Below are 14,230 nucleotides of genomic sequence, written 5' to 3'. Positions count from 1 at the left end.
TGAAAATTACTTCACTGGAAAACTGGTGACACAGAGAATGGAATAGTGTTGTGTAGTTTCTTATATGGACTAGGGGATTTTTGGATGAGGTTAAGATCTGCAAGTTTGATAGAAATATTGCCAATAGTGAACAGGTCATGATAGAAGGTTCTGTTTTTCTATGCAGTGTTCTGAGGAAGTGTTTTTGATGGGAGTTAAAAACATTCAGAAAGTAATTATTCTTTGAGTGCTTGTTCACGTCCATTCAAATCAGGTGTGTGCACGCGCACATGCATGGCAGCTGGAAGATTTTTCCCATAGCAGCCTCTGTCGGGTTGGCCTGGGTGCCCCCTGGAGTCATGCCTTCATGGCACTCAATATAGAGCCCTGCCGACCTGCCACCCCATCAGTTCCTTCTTACCACCAGTGATGGTTAGCTGGAATGTCCCATAGCTCTCACTTTAAGAAGCGCCTCTGTCCATTTTGTTTGTTTATAGTTGTTCTGTAATTAGTAGTAGTAGTTTTATAGTTACTTTAGCCTGTGTTTGGACGGCCCAGAGCCATGGCATGCTGCAGTCCCAGAGGTTCAAAAAGTGTGAGTTCTGTGCTAAGTGCATGCCAGAAAGTGACTCACACACCACATATTTAAGCTGCCTAGGTTAAGGTCACCAAAAGGACCATTGCAGAATCTGCCACAAGTTTCGCCCCAGAACTTTGAAAGACAGGAAGCAGCGGCTCAAAGTTGTGCTCATGGAGGCAGCTCTGTGCCCCCACTCAGACCTGGGATCAGAGGATCCCGCGCCCAGCAACTCCTACTCAGTGCAGAGCACCCTGGCGCTGTCATCCCAGGACCCAATGCTGAGAAAGGACTCTTTGCAAGACTCTCAGCACCATTATGGCTCCTCCTGAGTCCACTCAGCAGGTAGGCACTGGTCTCAATCGCCGGTGCCTCAGAAGAAAGAGAAGCCGGAGGGGGATATTTCTCCCCAGCCAAGTCTAAAGAGCCGATGATCATGAGACCCCAGTTGAGCCACAGCACCTTGTCACCCATAAGGGTCGTGTCAACTCCTGCCTCAGTGGGGCAGTTGAGTCCGGGCCCATCCCACTTGCCAGAATCGAGGAGTCAGCAGCTGCAGCTTCCATCGACCCTGGAAGCATTTGAGGCAGCTCAGGACTTATTATGCCCCAGGGCGCCGTTCTTACCTCCAAGGAGAGATGAACTACTGGCACCGACAGCACCAGCCTGCCCCACAGCATAATCAAGAGGGAAGCCGGCCATGCTGTCCAGGTGCTCACCTTCTCCACAGTGACCCCTGCCGCCAGTATCCTCGAAACGAGAGCACAGATAGACCCCTAGCTCCTGACGCTCAGTGCCCTGCAGCACAGCTCCTCCGTGGTCTTCTTTTTCTGAGACCTTGGAGTTGGAGTCCAACTCCTATTGCTTCAGCAGAAGTAGGAGCAGGAGATCCAGGTCACGGCAGGAGACATGAGCCTACCCAGCACCGGTGGCCTCCGCAGTGGCAGAACCCGATGCAATGGCCCTTCTGGATGTCCTGGGCCTTCCATCAAAGCCAGGGTCGGAGCCAGGGGTCGAACTCGGCAGCAACATCTGTAGCTTTGGCTACCTTCGTGCCACCTTCTGCCCCTCATGGACCCACAGCTCCGGTGCTCCCTGAGGCACTGTGTCAAGCTACTGAGGCACTGCCACCACTTACTTCAATAACGCTGGCTGCGGCCCTGTTGCCAGCACCATCGGCATCAACATCGCACTGACGCCATCAGCAGCACCTATATCGGCACTGATACCTCCTGCGCAGGGCCGGCTCCAGGCACTAGCGCAGCAAGCAGGTGCTTGGGGCCGCCAATGGAAAGGGGAGGCATGTCTGGCCATTCGGCCACCAAAGAGGGAATGACCTGCTGCCATATTGCCGCCAAAGAATGAAGCGGCGGCGGTAGAGCTGTCGCTGAAGTGCTGCCGATCATGGCTTTCCCCCACCCACCCCCCGCCAGCAAAAACGCTGGAGCCGGCCCTGCTCCTGCAGCACCTACAGTGATGTCTACAACCCCAGCATGGGTGTCTTCTGTCTCGGCACAGAGAGGCACGGCACCATCCAGGTAGGCAACAGCTTGGGATCCCCAGGATTCACGTGACCCTTGGGCACTGATGGAAGTGAACAGCCAACTTTTATAGGGGTTTCTTCCTCTTCTTCGCCAGATGAGGTGCTGAGAGGCACCGCTATAACTGCAGCCCTGGAGGACAACAGGGCGTTGCAGTAGTTGCTGCACTGAGTTGCACAGGGCCTGGGTATTCAGGCAGAGGTAGTGGAGGACACGGATCCCATGGTGGATGTCCTCATGCCCTCCAGACCTGCATGCATTGCCCTGCCTCTTATCAAGACCATATTGGACATGACCAAAACTTTATGGCAGACACCATTCTTGTTGCCCCCCACAGCTAAGCACAACAATAGGTGCTATTTTGTGCCATCTAGGGGCTACGAGCATCTATACTCACACCCACTGCCTGATCCCCTTGTCCTGGACACTGCCAATCAGCACAAGCTGCAAGGTTACCAGGGACCCTCCCCTAAGAACAGGGAGGTGAAAAGACTTGACCTTTTGGGGAGGAAAGTCTATTCTACAGGTGGGTCATCAGGCCATTGTCAGCAGGTAGTGCTATAATACATGTGAGGCAATGGCAAAATTTGCAAAGCTGCTGCCACAAGACTCCCATGCCGAATTTTTGGCCTCTCTCAACGAGGGCAAGTTCATTTCCCAGGCTTCTCTGCAGGCGGTGCTGGACAGAGCTGATGCAGCATGAGGGTGATGGCTACAGGGGTGGCCATGAGAAGAGGTGCCTGGCTACAGGTCTCTGGTCTCCCTTACGAGGTCCAACAGGCAATACAGATACAGGATCTTCCCTTTGATGGTGTGACTCTGTTTTCCGAAAAGACGGATAAAAGGCTTTACAGCTTGAAGGACTCCAGAGCCACCCTCAAATCCTTGGGCCTTCACACCCCCACCACACAATGGAACACTTCAGGCTGCAACCTCCGCCATGGTTCTTTCAACAACAGAACCGACAGGATGATTCAAAGAGGAGGAATAGGAGCAGCAGGAAGAGGCTGTGCCCATCCTCAGGCCAGGGCTCTAGCCAATTCAAGCCACCTTCGGGCCCAAAACAGGCCTTCTGAAGGAGTGATTGAGGACAGTGTACCAGCACAAAGACTGGATCCACTCCATGTTACCCTTTTGTCCTGACTATCGCCTTTCTGCACTGCACGGTCCTGCATCACATCGGACCATTGGGTGCTCCACACGGTAGAGAGGGGATACTCCATCCAATTCTGTGCCATCCTGCCCTTCCATCCCTCTTTCCCATCCCTCTTCAGGGATCCCTTGTACAAGAGGTGCACTCACTCCTATCACTAGGGGCAGTGGAAGAGGTTCCTCAGGAGCAGAAGGTTAAAGGCTTCTATTCCCAGTATTTCCTAATTCTGAAAGCCAAAGGTAGGCTCGGGCCCATCCTAGACCTGCGGGAGCTCAATAAGTTTATAAAGAAACTCAAGTTCTGCATGGTCTCCTTGGCCTCCATCATCCCTTCCTTGGATCCAGGGAAATGATATGCCGCCCTCAATTTGAAGGATGCATATTTTCATATTGCAATCATTCCATTCCACAGAAGTTATCTCAAGTTTGTGGTGAACAACAGCCACTATCAAGTTCACGGCCCTCCCGTTTGGCCTGTCAGCGGCACTTCAAGTGTTCACCAAGTGTATGGCAGTTGTGGCCGCATTCCCGCACAAGTGGCAGGTACAGGTGTTCCCATACCTCAACAACTGCCTCATCAAGGGCCGCTTCAGGGCCCAAGTGGAGGCACAAGTCGACTTCATAATAATGATGTTCGATGAAGTGGGCCTTCTCCTCAACATGCGGAAATCGACTCTGTCCCCGGTTCAGCAGATTGAATTCATAGGGGCAGTACTTGACTCGTCACAGGCCAGGACATACCTCCTGGAAATGATGTTTCTGGCCCTTGCCGACATCATTTGAAGTCTCAGGCAGTTTCCCACCACCACAGCAAGGAATTGTCTGAAACTTCTAGGACACATGGCCTCTTGTACCTAACTGGTGCAACATGCCAGGCTCAGACTCTGGCCACTCCAGTTGTGGCTAGTCGTGGTGTATCGGCCGGCTCAGTACAATTTGGACAAGGTTGTGACACTACCTCACCAGGTCCTCGACTCCCTCCAGTGGTGGTGTGAGCAGGTGTCCCCTTCACTGGTCTTCAACTACCCCTCTTGCTAGTGACAGATACATCAGCCTTGGGCTGGGTAGCACATCTGGGAGACCTCAGGACACAAGACCTCTGGTTTCAGGCAGAACTCACTCTACACATCAATGTCAGAGAGCTGAGAGCGGTGCCCCTGGCATGCCAGACTTTCCAAGCCCACTTGACAGGGAGATATGTATCAGTCATGACAGACAACACCATGGCGATGTTCTATATCAACAAATAGATGGGGGATGCACACTCCTCTCCCGTGTCAGGAAGCCCTCATGTTGTGAGACTTCTGCGTAGAGCATTCAATACACCTGCAAACATCGTACCTTCCTGAGGTACTGAATGAGTTGGCAGATTATCTCAGCAGGTTGTTCCACTGCCACGAGTGCTCCTTATGCCCGGACGTCGCAAACTCAATCTTCCAATGGTGAGGGGCTTTCCCCAGACAGACCTGTTCACCATGTGACACAATAGGAAATAACAGCAGTTTTGCTCCTTCCTGAATCACAGCCCGGGCTCCATCGCAGACATTTCTCCTCCCCTGAAGAGGCCGTCTCCACTATGGGTTCCCACTCTTTCCTCTCCTTCACAAGGTGCTCCTCAAGTTACGGAGGGAAGAGACTTCAGTGATATTGATAGCTCCAGCCTGGCCCGCCAACACTGGTACACATCTTTCCTGGAAATGTCCATGGAAGCCCCAGTCACCGTGCCACTCCTGAATTTAATAACTCAGGATCACAGCTATCTCCAGTACCTGAACCCCAAGTCATTGCACCTCATGGCGTGGAAGCTCCGTGACTGAAACCTGTGGAGCTCTCCTGCTCGGACCTAGACAAGTTCTCCTTGGCACTAGGAAACGCTCCACCCAGGCTACCTACCTTGCCTAGTGGAAAAGATTCTAATCTGGTCGGCGCAGCATCATTCATCCCCAATGCTTGCATTTATACCACTTATACTGGATGACCTTCTCAACTTCAAGCAGCAGGGACTATCCATGTCATCAATAAGGGTTCACCTGGCCACCATCTTTGCCTTCCATCCAGGCACAGACGGGCAGGTGGTCCTTGCCAACCTTATGGTCAGCCATTTCCAGAAAGGTCTCGACAGGCTATATCCACACATATGACAGCTGATGCCAGCCTGGGACCTCAAACTTGTCCTTTCCAGACTGATGGGGCCGCCCTTTGAACCACTGGCAATGTGCTCCCTACTCTTATCTCTCGTACAAGGTGGCATTTCTGGTAGCAATAACCTCAGTCAGGAGGGATTCTGAGCTCAAGGCCTTAACATCAGAGCCTCCTTACACCATGTTCTGTAAGGACAAGGTTCAGCTTGGGCCACACCCAGCTTTCCTCCTGAAGGTTGTCTCCCAGTTTCACATCAGCCAAGACATCTTGCTCCCAATTTTCTATTCTAAGCAGCACTCAAGTGGTAGGGAGCAGAGACTTCACTCATTGGATGTCTGCAGAGCGCTAGCCTTCTACAGTGAGAGAACTAAACCGTTCAGAAAGTCCATTCAACTGCTTGTGGTCGTGGCAGACACAATGAAGGATCTTCCAGTCTCCTCAACTAATTTCATCGTGGATCACGTCCTGCATCCGGGAGTGCTACACCTTGCCCCTCCAGTTATGGCGCACTTGACCAGGGAGCAGGTTTCTTCAGCAGCATTCCTGGCGCAAGTTCCCACCCATGAAATATGCAAAGCATCGAGGTAGTCCTCCATATATACTATCACTGCACATTATGTGATTACCCAGCAGGCCAGAGATGATGTGGCCTTCGGTAGAGCAGTGCTCCAATCAGTGGATAACTCTGACTCCACCTCCAGAATTTAGGCTTGGGAGTCGTCTGATTGGAATAGACATGAACAAGCACTCGAAGAAGAAAAAACAGTTATTCACCTTCTCGTAACTGTTGTTCGTTGAGATGTGTTGTTCATGTCCATTCCAATACCCCCCCTCCGACCCCTCTGTCAGAGCTGCTGGTAAGAAGGAACTGGGGGGGGGGCGGCAGGGGTCTGTATTGAGTGTCATGAAGGTGCGACTCCTGGGGGTGCTCAGGTCGACCCTACGGATGCTGCTGTTTTCCGGCTGCCATGCACATGAGCACACACACACCTGCTTGGAACAGGTGAACACACCTCGAAGAGAAGGTAACCATTTTTTTTAGTTAAATGAACAATTAATGGATTGACTACTATAATCTGCAGAGTTTGAGTGGGTTCCAGACACTCCAAGAGACTGGCTTGTGAATGTTTTGGGTTGCAGTGTTTTGTGAGATAGAGTTTGAATGCAATACTCATGGAGTGATATTAAAATTGCTTTTTTGATTTTTTTTTAGGTGCTGCTTTACTTTTCAGGAAGTAGCTAAAGAAATTATTTAGAGAATGCTGTTTATTGAGAGTTGTGTGTCTAGCTTGCTATTGTGAGATCAAAGTAGTTTTTTCCTTGTAACTGCTACTGAGGATTTAATTTTAGGGCAGTTAAGATTAACCTGGAAGTATACAACTGAAGTAATTAGACATTGATAAAAGATTTGGTCTTCCCATGCAGTTCTGAGGAAGTGTTTGGGGAGGAAAGGATTAATGATTTTTTTTTAGAAGGTGATTTTTTTTAATGACTTTAAAGCTCTGGGCATCAATTTAGGGGGAGGGGGAAGTGCAATAATTTTGGCAGTGCTCGAAACAGGATTAATTAGATACATCTGAGGGTTTTTATTTGTGGTAGATATCAGTGACTTAAAAAATCCCAACAGGAAGTGTTTTCTACTGGGTGCTGCAGTCTGAAGTGTTTGGGTTTCACTGGCTGCCAGCTCTTTCCCAAGAGGCAGGCAAGTAGGAAAGGCAGCCAGAAGGAGTCTCCCACCCTATTCCCTTACCCTGCAGGCAGGGCTGAAATTTGTTTAGTAAAACATTGTGTAATTTTGCGTTGTGTATTCACCAGGATAGATTACATTTAGCATATGTTGATGACTAGGAAGAGATTTTGCAACATGTTTGTATAAACCTTTGTTTGGTTAGTGCATCATTTGTACAGTGTAATTTTGGTTATGTGGTTCACTATCATAGTATATATTTGGATGGATTTCTTGTTGTGTTTAGTAGAATAGATGATGGGCAATTGAAATGTAGAGGGTAACAGAGGGAAAGAATGAGTGAAGATCTCCAAGAGACTTCAGAGGGGCATGCCATGAGCTCTGTAAAAGGAGGAAAATTTCATTAACGGAATTTGCTATAAAATAATTTGACGTTTTACTGTATAAAAAAGGCTTAGAGCAAAGCACATGTATGATATGAAGGAGTATGTAAAGTGTTAAATGGTCATGCTGTGGCACGTTTAAGAGATGGACAGAATAAGAACATACTTTGTTACTTATGTCTCATGGTCCTACACTATCCCTGTATGTGTAGGTTGGTTGGAAAATTTTATGGCTCAAGCTCCAGCTACGGATTTGGGGCTGTTAAATTCATATTTGGTATATAGAAATAAAATTGAGATTTCAGCTTTTTGGGTGATTTTTAAATAGATACTTTCAGGGAAGGAAAGATTTGGATGGGGAGACTTCTGAAGTTTGACCATAGTGGTGGTAATGAGTTAAATGTGAGGGAGAAACTTGGTAAAGAGTTGTCTGTATTTGAGGCTGCCAAATTTGAGAAATTAGATCAGATCTCTGGTTGCTATGAGAAACTTTTATGTGGAGCAAGTGAAAAATTATGGCAGGAACAGAAGTATGGCATGATGTCAATGTCTGTCTTATTATATTGCACATTTGGAGAGTGAATGGATTAAAGATGTGCACTGTGCTAGTTTTGATTTAATGAGTAACAAGCAAACAGGACTCCTCATAAAAGTGTAATGAATGGAATGTTAGGGGATAAAGTCCTTGTAATTGTAATTAGAGATCTGAACATATATTAAAAGTTTTTGATTCAATTTGTGAAACTATTTCAGAAAGTTATTTGTTTGCAGACTGAAAGAGGTTAGTAAGTTTCAAAGGAGCAGGTAGATGGTATAAACAGCAAAGCGATGTGTCTGTTTTGCACTTCAGGAATATACTTATAACTTACCATTTGATAAGAGTGATGGAGGGAAAATTGGTAATTTTGGCTAATGGAATACCAACAACAACAACAACAAAAGAACATTTGGCAGGAGTTGGGCAGTATGTTTGTGAAGGGAAATAATTCTTTGTATGCTGAGATGGATATGGATGTAGATGCCCTAGTAGAGAAAATGCAGATTGGACCTTATACTTCCTTCAAAAGTGGGAAATATATCTGATCAATATGCTAATCATTTTTTTTATAGCAATGATGTAGTTGGGGAAAATACTGAGTTATATCAAATGCATCAAGTGATGGATTCCCCAGTTTCTGTAATAAAAATCTTTTGAAGCATGAAGCTCCCTTGATCTTTTCTCTTTTGAATGTGGAGGACAGTTGTAAATATGAAATTTCAAAGACTGAGTACAGAAATTCACCAACTAAATTTCATGATGATAAATGTAATAGGACAGTTCAGCATCTGTTTAAATTACAGTGGACAAGAGAACTTAGTTCTTTAGGTGGTATTTGCCATATTCTTTAATAGGTCCAGGGTATAGGAATTAAGAGATCATGACACTGCAGCAAATGATGGAGAAGATTTTTGAAAAAGATAAGGCAATGGAAGTTAATCTTCAAAATATCTTAAGTAGATCTGGTCAAAAACTTTTGGTTGAAACTGTGTATTGATTGAAAAAATAAGTTTTTGTTTAAATAAGACTTTTTGCAGGATGGCTCCTTTCTGTAGAAATTTTTGATTTTGTTGAAAAACTGAACACCCAAAAACTGAAATTTTCAGCCTAATATTTTGATTCAGAAATGCCAGCACTGTATCTCATGGGAGTTGTAGTTCAGGTGTCTCATTCCCCCATTCTCTTCTATGGTCTGGGCTCCCTTGTTGGACTACATCTCCCATGATCAGCAAACATGGCGTTCATGGTGCATCATGAATGATGTAGTCCATCTAGGGAGCTAGGACTGTAGAGGAGAATAGGGCATAAGGCACTTGAACTACAATTGCAATGAGGCACTGCTATAGTACTTTCAAATCAAAAATTTGGGTGTACAGTTTTTTCACCAAAAAGTCAAAATTGTCCGTGGGGAATACAGAACATTTTCTGACCAGCTCTAATCTGAAGTAATATGCATGGTATCAAGAAATACTGGTATAGACAAAGTCGTGAATTGTCTTGTATGCTAAGGTATTTCGGGACTCCCATTTGACTTCTTACTGGGGTGTGCAGAGTACAGATGGGAAGGAATGCTGATGTGTTGAGGTGGATAAATAGCAATTAAGAAGGTACTGAAGTAGAGTGTGGGGGGAGAGCTTTCTCTTCTATTAATCTCTTGGAATTTCCACCACAGACTTCAGGTTATGTTGCAGTTTATCTATTTAAAGAGTCCTCCTCTGGGAGAAGTAGAAAAGTACTTTTGGAGAGTAGAATATTAGAATTGTGATGTATCATATATTCATATGCTTCTTTGGATAAAACGTGCTTCATAACAGATAGCAATGAATCAACTGAGCTTAGTTTTATAACTAGTTGTAGAGAATACTAGTCTTCAATCATTGGCTGGTTGCGTGGAAAGCCAGGATAAGTATTATGCATGTTGTCGGTTTCAGTTTCCATGGAAGATAGCTCCACTGGAGAAATAAATGATGAGTCTTTAGTTGTATAGCACCATTTGAAATCAAGATCGATGCCACACAAATCAGAACATCTTACTAATAATTAAAAAGCTGCTGTGGATATGAAGTTTATTGCTGACAATTCTGTTGTATCAGCTTGGTATACTGCTTCATGAGTCTGCTGATCAGTTGCCTGAGGCAGATTTGTATGGGAAGTTTCTTGAGATTCGTTAGTAAATTTTGAGACAGAGACAGGGAAATATGCAACCTCATAAAGATGCTGAAAGAATTACAGCAGCAGATCCAGAGAGCACTGTTGTCTTGTGAACAGACCAGACCTAATTGATGTTAGCAGGAGGATGGTTTTTTTGTCAGAGGTAGCAGAGTTGAATGACAGCAAGTTTGACATTTCTGAAGATTGTGAAAAGGAAGATTTGGTCTAAGTTGATGGAACTTTGATGGAAATTCTCTGAAGCAGATTGAATCATGGTGTATTAATCATGGAAAATTGCAAGAACATGCATCAGAAAAGATGCATTTGTATTGCTTTTTAAGCTAGGTGAGAGTAGGATGAATTGGTAGGTGATTACAACACACATGAGGAGTCACAATTAATCGGTCAGTTGGCTTGTAAAGAGGGTGAAACACGTTGAAAAAGTAATTTAGAAGAATTACAATAAGTTTGAGAGCTGGTATAGTTTACCAGACAATCAAAATTCAGAGATGTTGTAGATTCATTAGGTAAGCCTTTCGCTATTACTGAGGCTGAGGTAGCTGAGTATGGTTAAGATCATATAAGTGGTACATGTTGCCTTAGTGATTAGAGGCTATTACTGACATATGTTAGTAATGAGGCTGGGATTGGGAATTTTTTTTTAATTCAGATGATTTCTGAGTTTGCATAATAAATGATTCACTCTCTTATATAATTGTGGCTCCAACAGGCTTAGCAGTTTATAGTGAGGGTGAGGTTAGCCTGTCACTTGTTATGGTTGCCAGTGAAACATGGGAAGAATTTACAATACAGAAGGCTGTCAGCAGAAGCGGCTTTTGAAGTTAGGTATTGTGAAGGAGTGTATTACCCTTTTAAGGGTCAGTCAGGAGCTCACAATCAGAACAGCCTGTGTATAATTGAGGAGACACCCTGTTCCACCCTAGAACTGACATATTTGAACAGAGAGATGAGCGGGAGAGAGGAGGTTAGAAGCTGCCTAGCTTGCAAGGGTGTTGAGCTATCTCTCCAGCTCTGGAAGGCTAGCCTGACCAGGCACAGAGACTTTGTTTTAGGATGCTAAGTTTGGGTACTCTAAACCAGGGTTTTGAGTAAGGATCTTTGAACAGGTATTCTAAGTTCTCCTTCCATGGGGCTTCATTAAAGGTGATGTACTTCTTTTGATTGTCTGTTTTGACTTCTCATCCCCTCATCTTTGCAAGCAGAAGTTTTGAAGCCCAATTGGGGAAAAGTAAGGTGGGCCCTACCTGCAGTGCCATACCTGACCACAAGGATGTGCATAGCAGAGCCCACCCATTTACTGGTCTGTTTGTATGATGATATTGATGGTGGATGAAGTGAAGATGGCCTCTCCTCTTATGCTCCTTTTCATTCAGTTACATTTGCAGGAGGTTTTGAAAACTGTAAAGCCCATGATGGTATTTGGTGGGATGTTGTTTTCAGGTGATCTTTCTTTCAAGAATGGGTGAATATCAAGAGAGGGAAAATTATTTTTGTAGTGCTTCGCTTCTTGTCAGCTGTTGCGAATAGGTCACTTCCATCTTAACTGAACTGGCCTTGTTAGCACTGACCCCTCACTTGGTAAGGCAACTCTCATCTTTACATGTGCTGTAATATTTATACAGCTTACTATATTTTTCACTCCATGCAGCTGATGAAGTGGGTTTTAGCCCATGAAAGCTTAGGCCCAAATAAATGTGTTAGTCTCTGAGGTGCCACAGGGACTCCTCCTTGTTTTTACTGATACAGACTAGCAGGGCTACCACTCTGAAACTTGCAAGTGTTAGTTTCATGCCTGTTTTAAGTCAGTTTCTAGTTATTATTTGTAGTGAGGTAAAACCTCTAGAGCCCCATGCAGGTGCAGTATAAACTCAGGGGGTCTTGCCCTAGTAGGATGTTTCCAAAGTTAAATGATCTATTCCAAGCTTGGTGAACTGCATAGAAAGCAATCTAGATTTTTCTACAACTGTTTCAATTGTTATATTCAACAGTTAGTAACAAAGTAAGAATATACATTAAAATTTTAAACCTAACCAGTGTCCCTTAAGTGACTTGACACAAGATGTGAGAACATGTTTGTATTAGAGCTGAGTGGGACTAATATTTATTTAATTCTCTTTTTTATATAGGAATTAGATACAGTTCTCCTATTGGCTAATTTCTAAATGATCTGGAGAGAAAAAAATAAGAGTTTTCAGGTACCTAAGTAGCCCCTGGAGTCAGTTAATGATTCCCCCCCCCCCCCCACACACACACTAAAATCTGAAATGTGCCATTTGGAACCTGTGTGCCACTTAATACTAGAGACAGGAATTCTTTCCTGGCCAGTTGGTGCACGCCAAATTAAAATCTGGAGTCCCCTGTAGTTTTTTTCCTAACTGCTGTCAAAAATTTTTGACACACCAAGCGCCCCATGGGCAGCCAACATAAAACCAGGAAAGACTGGGTATCTGGTAGGTAAGGTACACTCAACACCTACTCAGGCCAGGGCTGTGCAGCACATTTTGGGATTTGATTCTCTGGTATCCATTGATCTTGATGGGGATGGCTGCAGATGCTGTTGTCATAAGGCTCTGAGTGGTGGTGCAGTGTCAGCCCGGTTCCTCCCGAGGAAGGTGACTGGAAGCCCAGCGGGGCTTCCTGAGATTGGCTGCATTGGCCTAGCCCGCTCGCTCCCCTGTTCACATGCCGATGCCCCCACCCCCGAGGCCTTCGGAACCCTGTGGCTGTAAAGCTGGTGCCCTGCCATGAGCGGTGCTGAGCCAGGCCCCCCCGCCCCCCTTCCGGCCCCTCCTCCTGTCACTGATTCGGTGCTGGAGCCCGGAGTGTCTGAGCTCCCCTTGCCCAGTCCCCCTCCAGCAGCGGCGGCGGCTCCGGAGCTGTCAGTGCGCAAACATCAACCGGGGCTCCGGGCACGGACACTTACACGGCCAGGTCCAGCCCGCGGCTCCAGCGGAGTCAGTGCCCAGCAGCAGCAGCAGCAGGTACAGTCCCGCCATCTAGCTCACCCTGCGTAGCTGCCCCCTGCAGGCCGGGAGCGGGGGTCGGCTGGGGTAAGCCCTGAGGAGCTGCCTTCGGGAGGACAGCGGCTCACAGGGGGTTGGCGTCTCAATGGAGGGTTTAGCCCTGGGGGAGGGGGCTGTAGGGTTATCTGGCATTATCTTACGGTGGGGCTGTAATTACACTGCAGGAGTGGAGAGTGTCTGTGGGGAGAGCAACATGGAGTATTATGGGGGGAGGGGGAGACCCTGGGAGGGTTAATCCCTGCATAAACCTGGGAGAAGGGGAACAAACTGTGATTATTATTACCTAGATCTCCAAACTGTCATCGTGGTCATGGTCTGCCCCCAGCCCTGCTCCTTCAGGAGGAGCAGGCTCCACAAACACTCCGAGAAAGAGCCACTCCAGGCAACCCCCTCCTCAGGTGCAATGCTTCCCTGCTCTTTTCCCAGGTAATACTGTAATACTCCTGTGGGCAGGCAGGGCCGGCGTTAGGAAGTGTGGGGCCCAATTCAAACAGTTTCGATGGGGCCCTGGCAGGGATGACTTAAAAAAAACCACACATGTAAAAAAACATGTGGGGCTTCTATTCCCTGGGCGGTGCTCTGAGTCTTTGGCGGCACTTCGGCGGTGGGTCCGTCACTCGCTCCAGGTCTTCAGTGGTGCTGAAGAACTCGCTGCCCAAGTGTCGCCGAAGACCCAGAGTAAGCGAAGGACCCGCCGCTGAAGTGCCGTTGAATACCTGGAGAGAGTGAAGGATCTGCCACTGAAGTGCCTCTGAAGACCCAAAGTGCCGCTAGGTGAGTAAAAAATAAAAAGATGCCTCTAGCCAGGGAAGGGATTCTCAATGGGCATGGGGCCCTCTTAGGCATGGGGCCCGATTCAGGGGAATTGGTGGAATAGGCCTAAAGCCAGCCCTGTGGGCAGGGCTGGCTCCAGCCACCAGCGCAGGAAGCAGGTGCTTGGGGCGGCCAATGGAAAGGGGTGGCACATCTGGATCTTCAGCAGCAATTCGACGGTGAGTCCCTCGGTCCCTCTCGGAGGGAAGGACTGGCTGCCAAA

This window comes from Gopherus flavomarginatus, chromosome 5, assembly GCF_025201925.1.
Source record: "Gopherus flavomarginatus isolate rGopFla2 chromosome 5, rGopFla2.mat.asm, whole genome shotgun sequence".
Taxonomy (NCBI): domain Eukaryota; kingdom Metazoa; phylum Chordata; order Testudines; family Testudinidae; genus Gopherus; species Gopherus flavomarginatus.
Note: the sequence above shows the minus strand (reverse complement) of the source record.